Here is a 15,451-nt window from a genome sequence, read left to right as displayed (position 1 = left end):
ATGCTCTCCATTTACGCAGTTCTCCTCCACTTTCTTTCATTCACAACAGAACATGACAAAACTGGCAATAAACCTATCCCTTACATCACCAATGCACATCTAAAATGTCACTCTAATAACAAGTCAGCAAGCACACCAAAACCACAAGTACATGTCACTAGCACCCCTTCAACACAAATCACAGCCAGGCTAAGCCTAGCACAGGCAAAAGCCTCTTCTCTTCCTCAGTATCACACTCAGCTGTCACAGCATCTCTTGCTACTGTCTCAATCATGTCATTTCATAACACACACCTACTGCCACACACAACATTTGGAAACCTTACACCAACTTTACACAAGATAGCTGCATGTTCCAAATCTTTCTCACTCACATACTTTCACTTAGACTACTGCTTAAATACACTCTAGCGCTCTAAAATTAGCTTGCATTACCTAATATTTATTTTTCTCTAACGCCTACAAAGCTTCTGGTGCCTGTAAGCCACTATCACATACTGTCTGCACACAGACCCACAATATTTATCTTTATTCATCTTCATGGCTGCAGCTGATGCCATAATTGTTTGAGCAGCATAAACAAACATGTGAAGGAAGGTGTATCTTTCATCATTAAGTGTGCAAGCTACCCCTTTACAGGAAGTTTATTTAACATTATGTTTCAAGTAACTTTCCTAGTGGCCTTGCTATCCAGCTGCAGCCTCATAATACAGACTGCAGGTGACACCTCATCAGGTTCTTAACTGAAGCATATCTGCCTGTGTAATAAGCCACTGCCCTTCACCTAAAAACCAACTATTACTGCAAATCTGTGGTGCATCAGCATGTCATGTACAAATTTCACTGGTGTGACCCACAAAGTATTTTCCCACATGTCTGGCAATCTGCCATTACATACAGTTACCTAAATAAATTCCAAAAGTGTCAGCCAATGAATACCACAACACTGAAGTGTTTAGACAGCAGACCAGTATGCTAATATTAACATATAGCATTTAGATGTGAGACTCTACTATTTTGACAGCACTTTGAATCCCATCAATGTGTTACAAGTCGATGGTGTTCACAATTGCAGCTGATGCACCTCTCATCCTGTGTCTAAGAGAAAGATTGGACAAACTCTGCATGCAATATTCATCATGTTACATACACAGAAGCTCTACCACATAAGCAGATACAGAGCCAGTCAAGACACAAAACACTAGCAAGCTTCAAGATTTCAGGAATAGACAACTACATCACAAACCAGTTTGTGTCACATGACACCAGTAGCTACTCAGTTATTAACTGCTTTCAAATACTAAATCTATCACTCTTTGTTCTGCACTAGCAATTCTTCCTGCAATAACAACATTCACCAACCTGGATTACAGCTGATTGACATTTCACAGGAACATAACTACAGCTACTAACACAATGCTAACCTGGTTTCTCTTACCACATGTCCCCTCGATATTTTAGGCTCATTCACACACCTCAATCACAGTGTTTCACTGTTGTCAAGTAGACCTGCCCTGTGTACACCTGGATCAACACAAATATATCACCTGGTATTGTACTGAAAACGGAACTATGTCCATCATTCCTACTACTATCTCACACAAGTCGCATTAACCCATCCATGCCCTAGTAATGACCTACACTGCTGTGTTTCAAAGTGTGCAATACGAATGCTGTTTTTAATGGTTCGTGAGGCTACTGTGTCTCTTCTTGCAGTCACTATTGTCTTCTGGCGCCATTGGATGAATAGAACCATGCTTGGTCTCTGTGGAGTTCCTCAGTAATTTACATGGTCACAGGCTGTGTCTTCTTGTGTTGTACTTGATGTGTGAGTTAAAAGTTGCATTGCATATGAGCACTCTGTAATTAAATCGATAGGTATCGTAAGAAAGTACCACTGCAAGAGTAATGCAATTTGTGTTAGCAGTGAAGACAGTTTGGCCAAAATATTCGCTTGTTTTGAGAGTCTTGAAGACCTGCTACCTGCTCCAGTCAGAGTCATTTATCCCACACATTAGAGAAGTGTGTTTCATACGTATGCCTATAAGACACTAAACTCGGGATGTGAGAACATGGCGACAACAGCTGCCAACACGTCTTGCTGCCGCCTAGCGGCAGCTGTGTGAAACTGCTGCTGCTCTGGGTGGATGGTGCGAGAGCAAACGACTCTACGATCTAAGTTTTACACCCAAAACTGCCAAATCTACAGTTGACAGAGCTGCCACTTACTAAGAACGACACCTCGCAGTAATTAGTTCACAAATTAGCACTCGGCAGGCCTTGTGTTCCTCGCCAGAGCTGTGTAAACCTACGTCCAAGCCGAACCATGTTTGACGCGACGCCATAACTATATATACAATTTCAGAGGGCTCCTCGAATGTACTCGCTTCGGCGGTACATATACTAAAATTGGAACGATACAGAGAAGATTAGCATGGCCCCTGCGCAAGGATGACACGCAAAATCGTGAAGCGTTCCACATTTTTTTTTCGCAATCTCACTCTCTCATGCCTCACATCAGCTGCTAATACCATCAGCCAACTACACAAGTTTCGCTTCATATCTGCACCCACTTGTCACAAACTATGCTCTCCATTTACGCAGTTCTCCTCCACTTTCTTTCATTCACAACAGAACATGACAAAACTGGCAATAAACCTATCCCTTACATCACCAATGCACATCTAAAATGTCACTCTAATAACAAGTCAGCAAGCACACCAAAACCACAAGTACATGTCACTAGCACCCCTTCAACACAAATCACAGCCAGGCTAAGCCTAGCACAGGCAAAAGCCTCTTCTCTTCCTCAGTATCACACTCAGCTGTCACAGCATCTCTTGCTACTGTCTCAATCATGTCATTTCATAACACACACCTACTGCCACACACAACATTTGGAAACCTTACACCAACTTTACACAAGATAGCTGCATGTTCCAAATCTTTCTCACTCACATACTTTCACTTAGACTACTGCTTAAATACACTCTAGCGCTCTAAAATTAGCTTGCATTACCTAATATTTATTTTTCTCTAACGCCTACAAAGCTTCTGGTGCCTGTAAGCCACTATCACATACTGTCTGCACACAGACCCACAATATTTATCTTTATTCATCTTCATGGCTGCAGCTGATGCCATAATTGTTTGAGCAGCATAAACAAACATGTGAAGGAAGGTGTATCTTTCATCATTAAGTGTGCAAGCTACCCCTTTACAGGAAGTTTATTTAACATTATGTTTCAAGTAACTTTCCTAGTGGCCTTGCTATCCAGCTGCAGCCTCATAATACAGACTGCAGGTGACACCTCATCAGGTTCTTAACTGAAGCATATCTGCCTGTGTAATAAGCCACTGCCCTTCACCTAAAAACCAACTATTACTGCAAATCTGTGGTGCATCAGCATGTCATGTACAAATTTCACTGGTGTGACCCACAAAGTATTTTCCCACATGTCTGGCAATCTGCCATTACATACAGTTACCTAAATAAATTCCAAAAGTGTCAGCCAATGAATACCACAACACTGAAGTGTTTAGACAGCAGACCAGTATGCTAATATTAACATATAGCATTTAGATGTGAGACTCTACTATTTTGACAGCACTTTGAATCCCATCAATGTGTTACAAGTCGATGGTGTTCACAATTGCAGCTGATGCACCTCTCATCCTGTGTCTAGGAGAAAGATTGGACAAACTCTGCATGCAATATTCATCATGTTACATACACAGAAGCTCTACCACATAAGCAGATACAGAGCCAGTCAAGACACAAAACACTAGCAAGCTTCAAGATTTCAGGAATAGACAACTACATCACAAACCAGTTTGTGTCACATGACACCAGTAGCTACTCAGTTATTAACTGCTTTCAAATACTAAATCTATCACTCTTTGTTCTGCACTAGCAATTCTTACTGCAATAACAACATTCACCAACCTGGATTACAGCTGATTGAGATTTCACAGGAACATAACTACAGCTACTAACACAATGCTAACCTGGTTTCTCTTACCACATGTCCCCTCGATATTTTAGGCTCATTCACACACCTCAATCACAGTGTTTCACTGTTGTCAAGTAGACCTGCCCTGTGTACACCTGGATCAACACAAATATATCACCTGGTATTGTACTGAAAACGGAACTATGTCCATCATTCCTACTACTATCTCACACAAGTCGCATTAACCCATCCATGCCCTAGTAATGACCTACACTGCTGTGTTTCAAAGTGTGCAATACGAATGCTGTTTTTAATGGTTCATGAGGCTACTGTGTCTCTTCTTGCAGTCACTATTGTCTTCTGGCGCCATTGGATGAATAGAACCATGCTTGGTCTCTGTGGAGTTCCTCAGTAATTTACATGGTCACAGGCTGTGTCTTCTTGTGTTGTACTTGATGTGTGAGTTAAAAGTTGCATTGCATATGAGCACTCTGTAATTAAATCGATAGGTATCGTAAGAAAGTACCACTGCAAGAGTAATGCAATTTGTGTTAGCAGTGAAGACAGTTTGGCCAAAATATTCTCTTGTTTTGAGAGTCTTGAAGACCTGCTACCTGCTCCAGTCAGAGTCATTTATCCCACACATTAGAGAAGTGTGTTTCATACGTATGCCTATAAGACACTAAACTCGGGATGTGAGAACATGGCGACAATAGCTGCCAACACGTCTTGCTGCCGCCTAGCGGCAGCTGTGTGAAACTGCTGCTGCTCTGGGTGGATGGTGCGAGAGCAAACGACTCTACGATCTAAGTTTTACACCCAAAACTGCCAAATCTACAGTTGACAGAGCTGCCACTTACTAAGAACGACACCTCGCAGTAATTAGTTCACAAATTAGCACTCGGCAGGCCTTGTGTTCCTCGCCAGAGCTGTGTAAACCTACGTCCAAGCCGAACCATGTTTGACGCGACGCCATAACTATATATACAATTTCAGAGGGCTCCTCGAATGTACTCGCTTCGGCGGTACATATACTAAAATTGGAACGATACAGAGAAGATTAGCATGGCCCCTGCGCAAGGATGACACGCAAAATCGTGAAGCGTTCCACATTTTTTTTCGCAATCTCACTCTCTCATGCCTCACATCAGCTGCTAATACCATCAGCCAACTACACAAGTTTCGCTTCATATCTGCACCCACTTGTCACAAACTATGCTCTCCATTTACGCAGTTCTCCTCCACTTTCTTTCATTCACAACAGAACATGACAAAACTGGCAATAAACCTATCCCTTACATCACCAATGCACATCTAAAATGTCACTCTAATAACAAGTCAGCAAGCACACCAAAACCACAAGTACATGTCACTAGCACCCCTTCAACACAAATCACAGCCAGGCTAAGCCTAGCACAGGCAAAAGCCTCTTCTCTTCCTCAGTATCACACTCAGCTGTCACAGCATCTCTTGCTACTGTCTCAATCATGTCATTTCATAACACACACCTACTGCCACACACAACATTTGGAAACCTTACACCAACTTTACACAAGATAGCTGCATGTTCCAAATCTTTCTCACTCACATACTTTCACTTAGACTACTGCTTAAATACACTCTAGCGCTCTAAAATTAGCTTGCATTACCTAATATTTATTTTTCTCTAACGCCTACAAAGCTTCTGGTGCCTGTAAGCCACTATCACATACTGTCTGCACACAGACCCACAATATTTATCTTTATTCATCTTCATGGCTGCAGCTGATGCCATAATTGTTTGAGCAGCATAAACAAACATGTGAAGGAAGGTGTATCTTTCATCATTAAGTGTGCAAGCTACCCCTTTACAGGAAGTTTATTTAACATTATGTTTCAAGTAACTTTCCTAGTGGCCTTGCTATCCAGCTGCAGCCTCATAATACAGACTGCAGGTGACACCTCATCAGGTTCTTAACTGAAGCATATCTGCCTGTGTAATAAGCCACTGCCCTTCACCTAAAAACCAACTATTACTGCAAATCTGTGGTGCATCAGCATGTCATGTACAAATTTCACTGGTGTGACCCACAAAGTATTTTCCCACATGTCTGGCAATCTGCCATTACATACAGTTACCTAAATAAATTCCAAAAGTGTCAGCCAATGAATACCACAACACTGAAGTGTTTAGACAGCAGACCAGTATGCTAATATTAACATATAGCATTTAGATGTGAGACTCTACTATTTTGACAGCACTTTGAATCCCATCAATGTGATACAAGTCGATGGTGTTCACAATTGCAGCTGATGCACCTCTCATCCTGTGTCTAGGAGAAAGATTGGACAAACTCTGCATGCAATATTCATCATGTTACATACACAGAAGCTCTACCACATAAGCAGATACAGAGCCAGTCAAGACACAAAACACTAGCAAGCTTCAAGATTTCAGGAATAGACAACTACATCACAAACCAGTTTGTGTCACATGACACCAGTAGCTACTCAGTTATTAACTGCTTTCAAATACTAAATCTATCACTCTTTGTTCTGCACTAGCAATTCTTCCTGCAATAACAACATTCACCAACCTGGATTACAGCTGATTGACATTTCACAGGAACATAACTACAGCTACTAACACAATGCTAACCTGGTTTCTCTTACCACATGTCCCCTCGATATTTTAGGCTCATTCACACACCTCAATCACAGTGTTTCACTGTTGTCAAGTAGACCTGCCCTGTGTACACCTGGATCAACACAAATATATCACCTGGTATTGTACTGAAAACGGAACTATGTCCATCATTCCTACTACTATCTCACACAAGTCGCATTAACCCATCCATGCCCTAGTAATGACCTACACTGCTGTGTTTCAAAGTGTGCAATACGAATGCTGTTTTTAATGGTTCATGAGGCTACTGTGTCTCTTCTTGCAGTCACTATTGTCTTCTGGCGCCATTGGATGAATAGAACCATGCTTGGTCTCTGTGGAGTTCCTCAGTAATTTACATGGTCACAGGCTGTGTCTTCTTGTGTTGTACTTGATGTGTGAGTTAAAAGTTGCATTGCATATGAGCACTCTGTAATTAAATCGATAGGTATCGTAAGAAAGTACCACTGCAAGAGTAATGCAATTTGTGTTAGCAGTGAAGACAGTTTGGCCAAAATATTCTCTTGTTTTGAGAGTCTTGAAGACCTGCTACCTGCTCCAGTCAGAGTCATTTATCCCACACATTAGAGAAGTGTGTTTCATACGTATGCCTATAAGACACTAAACTCGGGATGTGAGAACATGGCGACAATAGCTGCCAACACGTCTTGCTGCCGCCTAGCGGCTGCTGTGTGAAACTGCTGCTGCTCTGGGTGGATGGTGCGAGAGCAAACGACTCTACGATCTAAGTTTTACACCCAAAACTGCCAAATCTACAGTTGACAGAGCTGCCACTTATTAAGAACGACACCTCGCAGTAATTAGTTCACAAATTAGCACTCGGCAGGCCTTGTGTTCCTCGCCAGAGCTGTGTAAACCTACGTCCAAGCCGAACCATGTTTGACGCGACGCCATAACTATATATACAATTTCAGAGGGCTCCTTGAATGTACTCGCTTCGGCGGTACATATACTAAAATTGGAACGATACAGAGAAGATTAGCATGGCCCCTGCGCAAGGATGACACGCAAAATCGTGAAGCGTTCCACATTTTTTTTTCGCAATCTCACTCTCTCATGCCTCACATCAGCTGCTAATACCATCAGCCAACTACACAAGTTTCGCTTCATATCTGCACCCACTTGTCACAAACTATGCTCTCCATTTACGCAGTTCTCCTCCACTTTCTTTCATTCACAACAGAACATGACAAAACTGGCAATAAACCTATCCCTTACATCACCAATGCACATCTAAAATGTCACTCTAATAACAAGTCAGCAAGCACACCAAAACCACAAGTACATGTCACTAGCACCCCTTCAACACAAATCACAGCCAGGCTAAGCCTAGCACAGGCAAAAGCCTCTTCTCTTCCTCAGTATCACACTCAGCTGTCACAGCATCTCTTGCTACTGTCTCAATCATGTCATTTCATAACACACACCTACTGCCACACACAACATTTGGAAACCTTACACCAACTTTACACAAGATAGCTGCATGTTCCAAATCTTTCTCACTCACATACTTTCACTTAGACTACTGCTTAAATACACTCTAGCGCTCTAAAATTAGCTTGCATTACCTAATATTTATTTTTCTCTAACGCCTACAAAGCTTCTGGTGCCTGTAAGCCACTATCACATACTGTCTGCACACAGACCCACAATATTTATCTTTATTCATCTTCATGGCTGCAGCTGATGCCATAATTGTTTGAGCAGCATAAACAAACATGTGAAGGAAGGTGTATCTTTCATCATTAAGTGTGCAAGCTACCCCTTTACAGGAAGTTTATTTAACATTATGTTTCAAGTAACTTTCCTAGTGGCCTTGCTATCCAGCTGCAGCCTCATAATACAGACTGCAGGTGACACCTCATCAGGTTCTTAACTGAAGCATATCTGCCTGTGTAATAAGCCACTGCCCTTCACCTAAAAACCAACTATTACTGCAAATCTGTGGTGCATCAGCATGTCATGTACAAATTTCACTGGTGTGACCCACAAAGTATTTTCCCACATGTCTGGCAATCTGCCATTACATACAGTTACCTAAATAAATTCCAAAAGTGTCAGCCAATGAATACCACAACACTGAAGTGTTTAGACAGCAGACCAGTATGCTAATATTAACATATAGCATTTAGATGTGAGACTCTACTATTTTGACAGCACTTTGAATCCCATCAATGTGTTACAAGTCGATGGTGTTCACAATTGCAGCTGATGCACCTCTCATCCTGTGTCTAGGAGAAAGATTGGACAAACTCTGCATGCAATATTCATCATGTTACATACACAGAAGCTCTACCACATAAGCAGATACAGAGCCAGTCAAGACACAAAACACTAGCAAGCTTCAAGATTTCAGGAATAGACAACTACATCACAAACCAGTTTGTGTCACATGACACCAGTAGCTACTCAGTTATTAACTGCTTTCAAATACTAAATCTATCACTCTTTGTTCTGCACTAGCAATTCTTCCTGCAATAACAACATTCACCAACCTGGATTACAGCTGATTGACATTTCACAGGAACATAACTACAGCTACTAACACAATGCTAACCTGGTTTCTCTTACCACATGTCCCCTCGATATTTTAGGCTCATTCACACACCTCAATCACAGTGTTTCACTGTTGTCAAGTAGACCTGCCCTGTGTACACCTGGATCAACACAAATATATCACCTGGTATTGTACTGAAAACGGAACTATGTCCATCATTCCTACTACTATCTCACACAAGTCGCATTAACCCATCCATGCCCTAGTAATGACCTACACTGCTGTGTTTCAAAGTGTGCAATACGAATGCTGTTTTTAATGGTTCGTGAGGCTACTGTGTCTCTTCTTGCAGTCACTATTGTCTTCTGGCGCCATTGGATGAATAGAACCATGCTTGGTCTCTGTGGAGTTCCTCAGTAATTTACATGGTCACAGGCTGTGTCTTCTTGTGTTGTACTTGATGTGTGAGTTAAAAGTTGCATTGCATATGAGCACTCTGTAATTAAATCGATAGGTATCGTAAGAAAGTACCACTGCAAGAGTAATGCAATTTGTGTTAGCAGTGAAGACAGTTTGGCCAAAATATTCGCTTGTTTTGAGAGTCTTGAAGACCTGCTACCTGCTCCAGTCAGAGTCATTTATCCCACACATTAGAGAAGTGTGTTTCATACGTATGCCTATAAGACACTAAACTCGGGATGTGAGAACATGGCGACAATAGCTGCCAACACGTCTTGCTGCCGCCTAGCGGCAGCTGTGTGAAACTGCTGCTGCTCTGGGTGGATGGTGCGAGAGCAAACGACTCTACGATCTAAGTTTTACACCCAAAACTGCCAAATCTACAGTTGACAGAGCTGCCACTTACTAAGAACGACACCTCGCAGTAATTAGTTCACAAATTAGCACTCGGCAGGCCTTGTGTTCCTCGCCAGAGCTGTGTAAACCTACGTCCAAGCCGAACCATGTTTGACGCGACGCCATAACTATATATACAATTTCAGAGGGCTCCTCGAATGTACTCGCTTCGGCGGTACATATACTAAAATTGGAACGATACAGAGAAGATTAGCATGGCCCCTGCGCAAGGATGACACGCAAAATCGTGAAGCGTTCCACATTTTTTTTTCGCAATCGCACTCTCTCATGCCTCACATCAGCTGCTAATACCATCAGCCAACTACACAAGTTTCGCTTCATATCTGCACCCACTTGTCACAAACTATGCTCTCCATTTACGCAGTTCTCCTCCACTTTCTTTCATTCACAACAGAACATGACAAAACTGGCAATAAACCTATCCCTTACATCACCAATGCACATCTAAAATGTCACTCTAATAACAAGTCAGCAAGCACACCAAAACCACAAGTACATGTCACTAGCACCCCTTCAACACAAATCACAGCCAGGCTAAGCCTAGCACAGGCAAAAGCCTCTTCTCTTCCTCAGTATCACACTCAGCTGTCACAGCATCTCTTGCTACTGTCTCAATCATGTCATTTCATAACACACACCTACTGCCACACACAACATTTGGAAACCTTACACCAACTTTACACAAGATAGCTGCATGTTCCAAATCTTTCTCACTCACATACTTTCACTTAGACTACTGCTTAAATACACTCTAGCGCTCTAAAATTAGCTTGCATTACCTAATATTTATTTTTCTCTAACGCCTACAAAGCTTCTGGTGCCTGTAAGCCACTATCACATACTGTCTGCACACAGACCCACAATATTTATCTTTATTCATCTTCATGGCTGCAGCTGATGCCATAATTGTTTGAGCAGCATAAACAAACATGTGAAGGAAGGTGTATCTTTCATCATTAAGTGTGCAAGCTACCCCTTTACAGGAAGTTTATTTAACATTATGTTTCAAGTAACTTTCCTAGTGGCCTTGCTATCCAGCTGCAGCCTCATAATACAGACTGCAGGTGACACCTCATCAGGTTCTTAACTGAAGCATATCTGCCTGTGTAATAAGCCACTGCCCTTCACCTAAAAACCAACTATTACTGCAAATCTGTGGTGCATCAGCATGTCATGTACAAATTTCACTGGTGTGACCCACAAAGTATTTTCCCACATGTCTGGCAATCTGCCATTACATACAGTTACCTAAATAAATTCCAAAAGTGTCAGCCAATGAATACCACAACACTGAAGTGTTTAGACAGCAGACCAGTATGCTAATATTAACATATAGCATTTAGATGTGAGACTCTACTATTTTGACAGCACTTTGAATCCCATCAATGTGTTACAAGTCGATGGTGTTCACAATTGCAGCTGATGCACCTCTCATCCTGTGTCTAGGAGAAAGATTGGACAAACTCTGCATGCAATATTCATCATGTTACATACACAGAAGCTCTACCACATAAGCAGATACAGAGCCAGTCAAGACACAAAACACTAGCAAGCTTCAAGATTTCAGGAATAGACAACTACATCACAAACCAGTTTGTGTCACATGACACCAGTAGCTACTCAGTTATTAACTGCTTTCAAATACTAAATCTATCACTCTTTGTTCTGCACTAGCAATTCTTACTGCAATAACAACATTCACCAACCTGGATTACAGCTGATTGAGATTTCACAGGAACATAACTACAGCTACTAACACAATGCTAACCTGGTTTCTCTTACCACATGTCCCCTCGATATTTTAGGCTCATTCACACACCTCAATCACAGTGTTTCACTGTTGTCAAGTAGACCTGCCCTGTGTACACCTGGATCAACACAAATATATCACCTGGTATTGTACTGAAAACGGAACTATGTCCATCATTCCTACTACTATCTCACACAAGTCGCATTAACCCATCCATGCCCTAGTAATGACCTACACTGCTGTGTTTCAAAGTGTGCAATACGAATGCTGTTTATAATGGTTCATGAGGCTACTGTGTCTCTTCTTGCAGTCACTATTGTCTTCTGGCGCCATTGGATGAATAGAACCATGCTTGGTCTCTGTGGAGTTCCTCAGTAATTTACATGGTCACAGGCTGTGTCTTCTTGTGTTGTACTTGATGTGTGAGTTAAAAGTTGCATTGCATATGAGCACTCTGTAATTAAATCGATAGGTATCGTAAGAAAGTACCACTGCAAGAGTAATGCAATTTGTGTTAGCAGTGAAGACAGTTTGGCCAAAATATTCTCTTGTTTTGAGAGTCTTGAAGACCTGCTACCTGCTCCAGTCAGAGTCATTTATCCCACACATTAGAGAAGTGTGTTTCATACGTATGCCTATAAGACACTAAACTCGGGATGTGAGAACATGGCGACAATAGCTGCCAACACGTCTTGCTGCCGCCTAGCGGCAGCTGTGTGAAACTGCTGCTGCTCTGGGTGGATGGTGCGAGAGCAAACGACTCTACGATCTAAGTTTTACACCCAAAACTGCCAAATCTACAGTCGACAGAGCTGCCACTTACTAAGAACGACACCTCGCAGTAATTAGTTCACAAATTAGCACTCGGCAGGCCTTGTGTTCCTCGCCAGAGCTGTGTAAACCTACGTCCAAGCCGAACCATGTTTGACGCGACGCCATAACTATATATACAATTTCAGAGGGCTCCTCGAATGTACTCGCTTCGGCGGTACATATACTAAAATTGGAACGATACAGAGAAGATTAGCATGGCCCCTGCGCAAGGATGACACGCAAAATCGTGAAGCGTTCCACATTTTTTTTCGCAATCTCACTCTCTCATGCCTCACATCAGCTGCTAATACCATCAGCCAACTACACAAGTTTCGCTTCATATCTGCACCCACTTGTCACAAACTATGCTCTCCATTTACGCAGTTCTCCTCCACTTTCTTTCATTCACAACAGAACATGACAAAACTGGCAATAAACCTATCCCTTACATCACCAATGCACATCTAAAATGTCACTCTAATAACAAGTCAGCAAGCACACCAAAACCACAAGTACATGTCACTAGCACCCCTTCAACACAAATCACAGCCAGGCTAAGCCTAGCACAGGCAAAAGCCTCTTCTCTTCCTCAGTATCACACTCAGCTGTCACAGCATCTCTTGCTACTGTCTCAATCATGTCATTTCATAACACACACCTACTGCCACACACAACATTTGGAAACCTTACACCAACTTTACACAAGATAGCTGCATGTTCCAAATCTTTCTCACTCACATACTTTCACTTAGACTACTGCTTAAATACACTCTAGCGCTCTAAAATTAGCTTGCATTACCTAATATTTATTTTTCTCTAACGCCTACAAAGCTTCTGGTGCCTGTAAGCCACTATCACATACTGTCTGCACACAGACCCACAATATTTATCTTTATTCATCTTCATGGCTGCAGCTGATGCCATAATTGTTTGAGCAGCATAAACAAACATGTGAAGGAAGGTGTATCTTTCATCATTAAGTGTGCAAGCTACCCCTTTACAGGAAGTTTATTTAACATTATGTTTCAAGTAACTTTCCTAGTGGCCTTGCTATCCAGCTGCAGCCTCATAATACAGACTGCAGGTGACACCTCATCAGGTTCTTAACTGAAGCATAACTGCCTGTGTAATAAGCCACTGCCCTTCACCTAAAAACCAACTATTACTGCAAATCTGTGGTGCATCAGCATGTCATGTACAAATTTCACTGGTGTGACCCACAAAGTATTTTCCCACATGTCTGGCAATCTGCCATTACATACAGTTACCTAAATAAATTCCAAAAGTGTCAGCCAATGAATACCACAACACTGAAGTGTTTAGACAGCAGACCAGTATGCTAATATTAACATATAGCATTTAGATGTGAGACTCTACTATTTTGACAGCACTTTGAATCCCATCAATGTGTTACAAGTCGATGGTGTTCACAATTGCAGCTGATGCACCTCTCATCCTGTGTCTAGGAGAAAGATTGGACAAACTCTGCATGCAATATTCATCATGTTACATACACAGAAGCTCTACCACATAAGCAGATACAGAGCCAGTCAAGACACAAAACACTAGCAAGCTTCAAGATTTCAGGAATAGACAACTACATCACAAACCAGTTTGTGTCACATGACACCAGTAGCTACTCAGTTATTAACTGCTTTCAAATACTAAATCTATCACTCTTTGTTCTGCACTAGCAATTCTTCCTGCAATAACAACATTCACCAACCTGGATTACAGCTGATTGACATTTCACAGGAACATAACTACAGCTACTAACACAATGCTAACCTGGTTTCTCTTACCACATGTCCCCTCGATATTTTAGGCTCATTCACACACCTCAATCACAGTGTTTCACTGTTGTCAAGTAGACCTGCCCTGTGTACACCTGGATCAACACAAATATATCACCTGGTATTGTACTGAAAACGGAACTATGTCCATCATTCCTACTACTATCTCACACAAGTCGCATTAACCCATCCATGCCCTAGTAATGACCTACACTGCTGTGTTTCAAAGTGTGCAATACGAATGCTGTTTTTAATGGTTCGTGAGGCTACTGTGTCTCTTCTTGCAGTCACTATTGTCTTCTGGCGCCATTGGATGAATAGAACCATGCTTGGTCTCTGTGGAGTTCCTCAGTAATTTACATGGTCACAGGCTGTGTCTTCTTGTGTTGTACTTGATGTGTGAGTTAAAAGTTGCATTGCATATGAGCACTCTGTAATTAAATCGATAGGTATCGTAAGAAAGTACCACTGCAAGAGTAATGCAATTTGTGTTAGCAGTGAAGACAGTTTGGCCAAAATATTCGCTTGTTTTGAGAGTCTTGAAGACCTGCTACCTGCTCCAGTCAGAGTCATTTATCCCACACATTAGAGAAGTGTGTTTCATACGTATGCCTATAAGACACTAAACTCGGGATGTGAGAACATGGCGACAATAGCTGCCAACACGTCTTGCTGCCGCCTAGCGGCAGCTGTGTGAAACTGCTGCTGCTCTGGGTGGATGGTGCGAGAGCAAACGCCTCTACGATCTAAGTTTTACACCCAAAACTGCCAAATCTACAGTTGACAGAGCTGCCACTTACTAAGAACGACACCTCGCAGTAATTAGTTCACAAATTAGCACTCGGCAGGCCTTGTGTTCCTCGCCAGAGCTGTGTAAACCTACGTCCAAGCCGAACCATGTTTGACGCGACGCCATAACTATATATACAATTTCAGAGGGCTCCTCGAATGTACTCGCTTCGGCGGTACATATACTAAAATTGGAACGATACAGAGAAGATTAGCATGGCCCCTGCGCAAGGATGACACGCAAAATCGTGAAGCGTTCCACATTTTTTTTTCGCAATCTCACTCTCTCATGCCTCACATCAGCTGCTAATACCAT

General features: G+C 42.0%; 6 non-coding genes across 6 annotated transcripts; all 6 read left to right on the top strand.

The window, feature by feature from the left end:
- Positions 1–2,378: 2,378 nt before the first annotated feature.
- LOC126279405 (U6 spliceosomal RNA) lies at positions 2,379–2,485 on the top strand. The gene has a single exon (XR_007550888.1). It is a non-coding gene; the product is annotated as a U6 spliceosomal RNA (small nuclear RNA).
- Positions 2,486–4,962: 2,477 nt separating this feature from the next.
- Positions 4,963–5,069, top strand: LOC126279404 (U6 spliceosomal RNA). The gene has a single exon (XR_007550887.1). It is a non-coding gene; the product is annotated as a U6 spliceosomal RNA (small nuclear RNA).
- A 2,476-nt stretch (positions 5,070–7,545) lies between these two features.
- Positions 7,546–7,652, top strand: LOC126279403 (U6 spliceosomal RNA). The gene has a single exon (XR_007550886.1). It is a non-coding gene; the product is annotated as a U6 spliceosomal RNA (small nuclear RNA).
- A 2,477-nt stretch (positions 7,653–10,129) lies between these two features.
- On the top strand, positions 10,130–10,236 carry LOC126279402 (U6 spliceosomal RNA). The gene has a single exon (XR_007550885.1). It is a non-coding gene; the product is annotated as a U6 spliceosomal RNA (small nuclear RNA).
- A 2,477-nt stretch (positions 10,237–12,713) lies between these two features.
- LOC126279401 (U6 spliceosomal RNA) lies at positions 12,714–12,820 on the top strand. Its single transcript, XR_007550884.1, has one exon. It is a non-coding gene; the product is annotated as a U6 spliceosomal RNA (small nuclear RNA).
- A 2,476-nt stretch (positions 12,821–15,296) lies between these two features.
- Positions 15,297–15,403, top strand: LOC126279400 (U6 spliceosomal RNA). The gene has a single exon (XR_007550883.1). It is a non-coding gene; the product is annotated as a U6 spliceosomal RNA (small nuclear RNA).
- Positions 15,404–15,451: the final 48 nt, after the last annotated feature.

This window comes from Schistocerca gregaria, chromosome 6 (assembly GCF_023897955.1).
Source record: "Schistocerca gregaria isolate iqSchGreg1 chromosome 6, iqSchGreg1.2, whole genome shotgun sequence".
Lineage (NCBI taxonomy): Eukaryota > Metazoa > Arthropoda > Insecta > Orthoptera > Acrididae > Schistocerca > Schistocerca gregaria.
The sequence above is the reverse complement of the archived record's forward strand: the minus strand, read 5'-3'. Positions and strand labels throughout refer to the sequence as shown.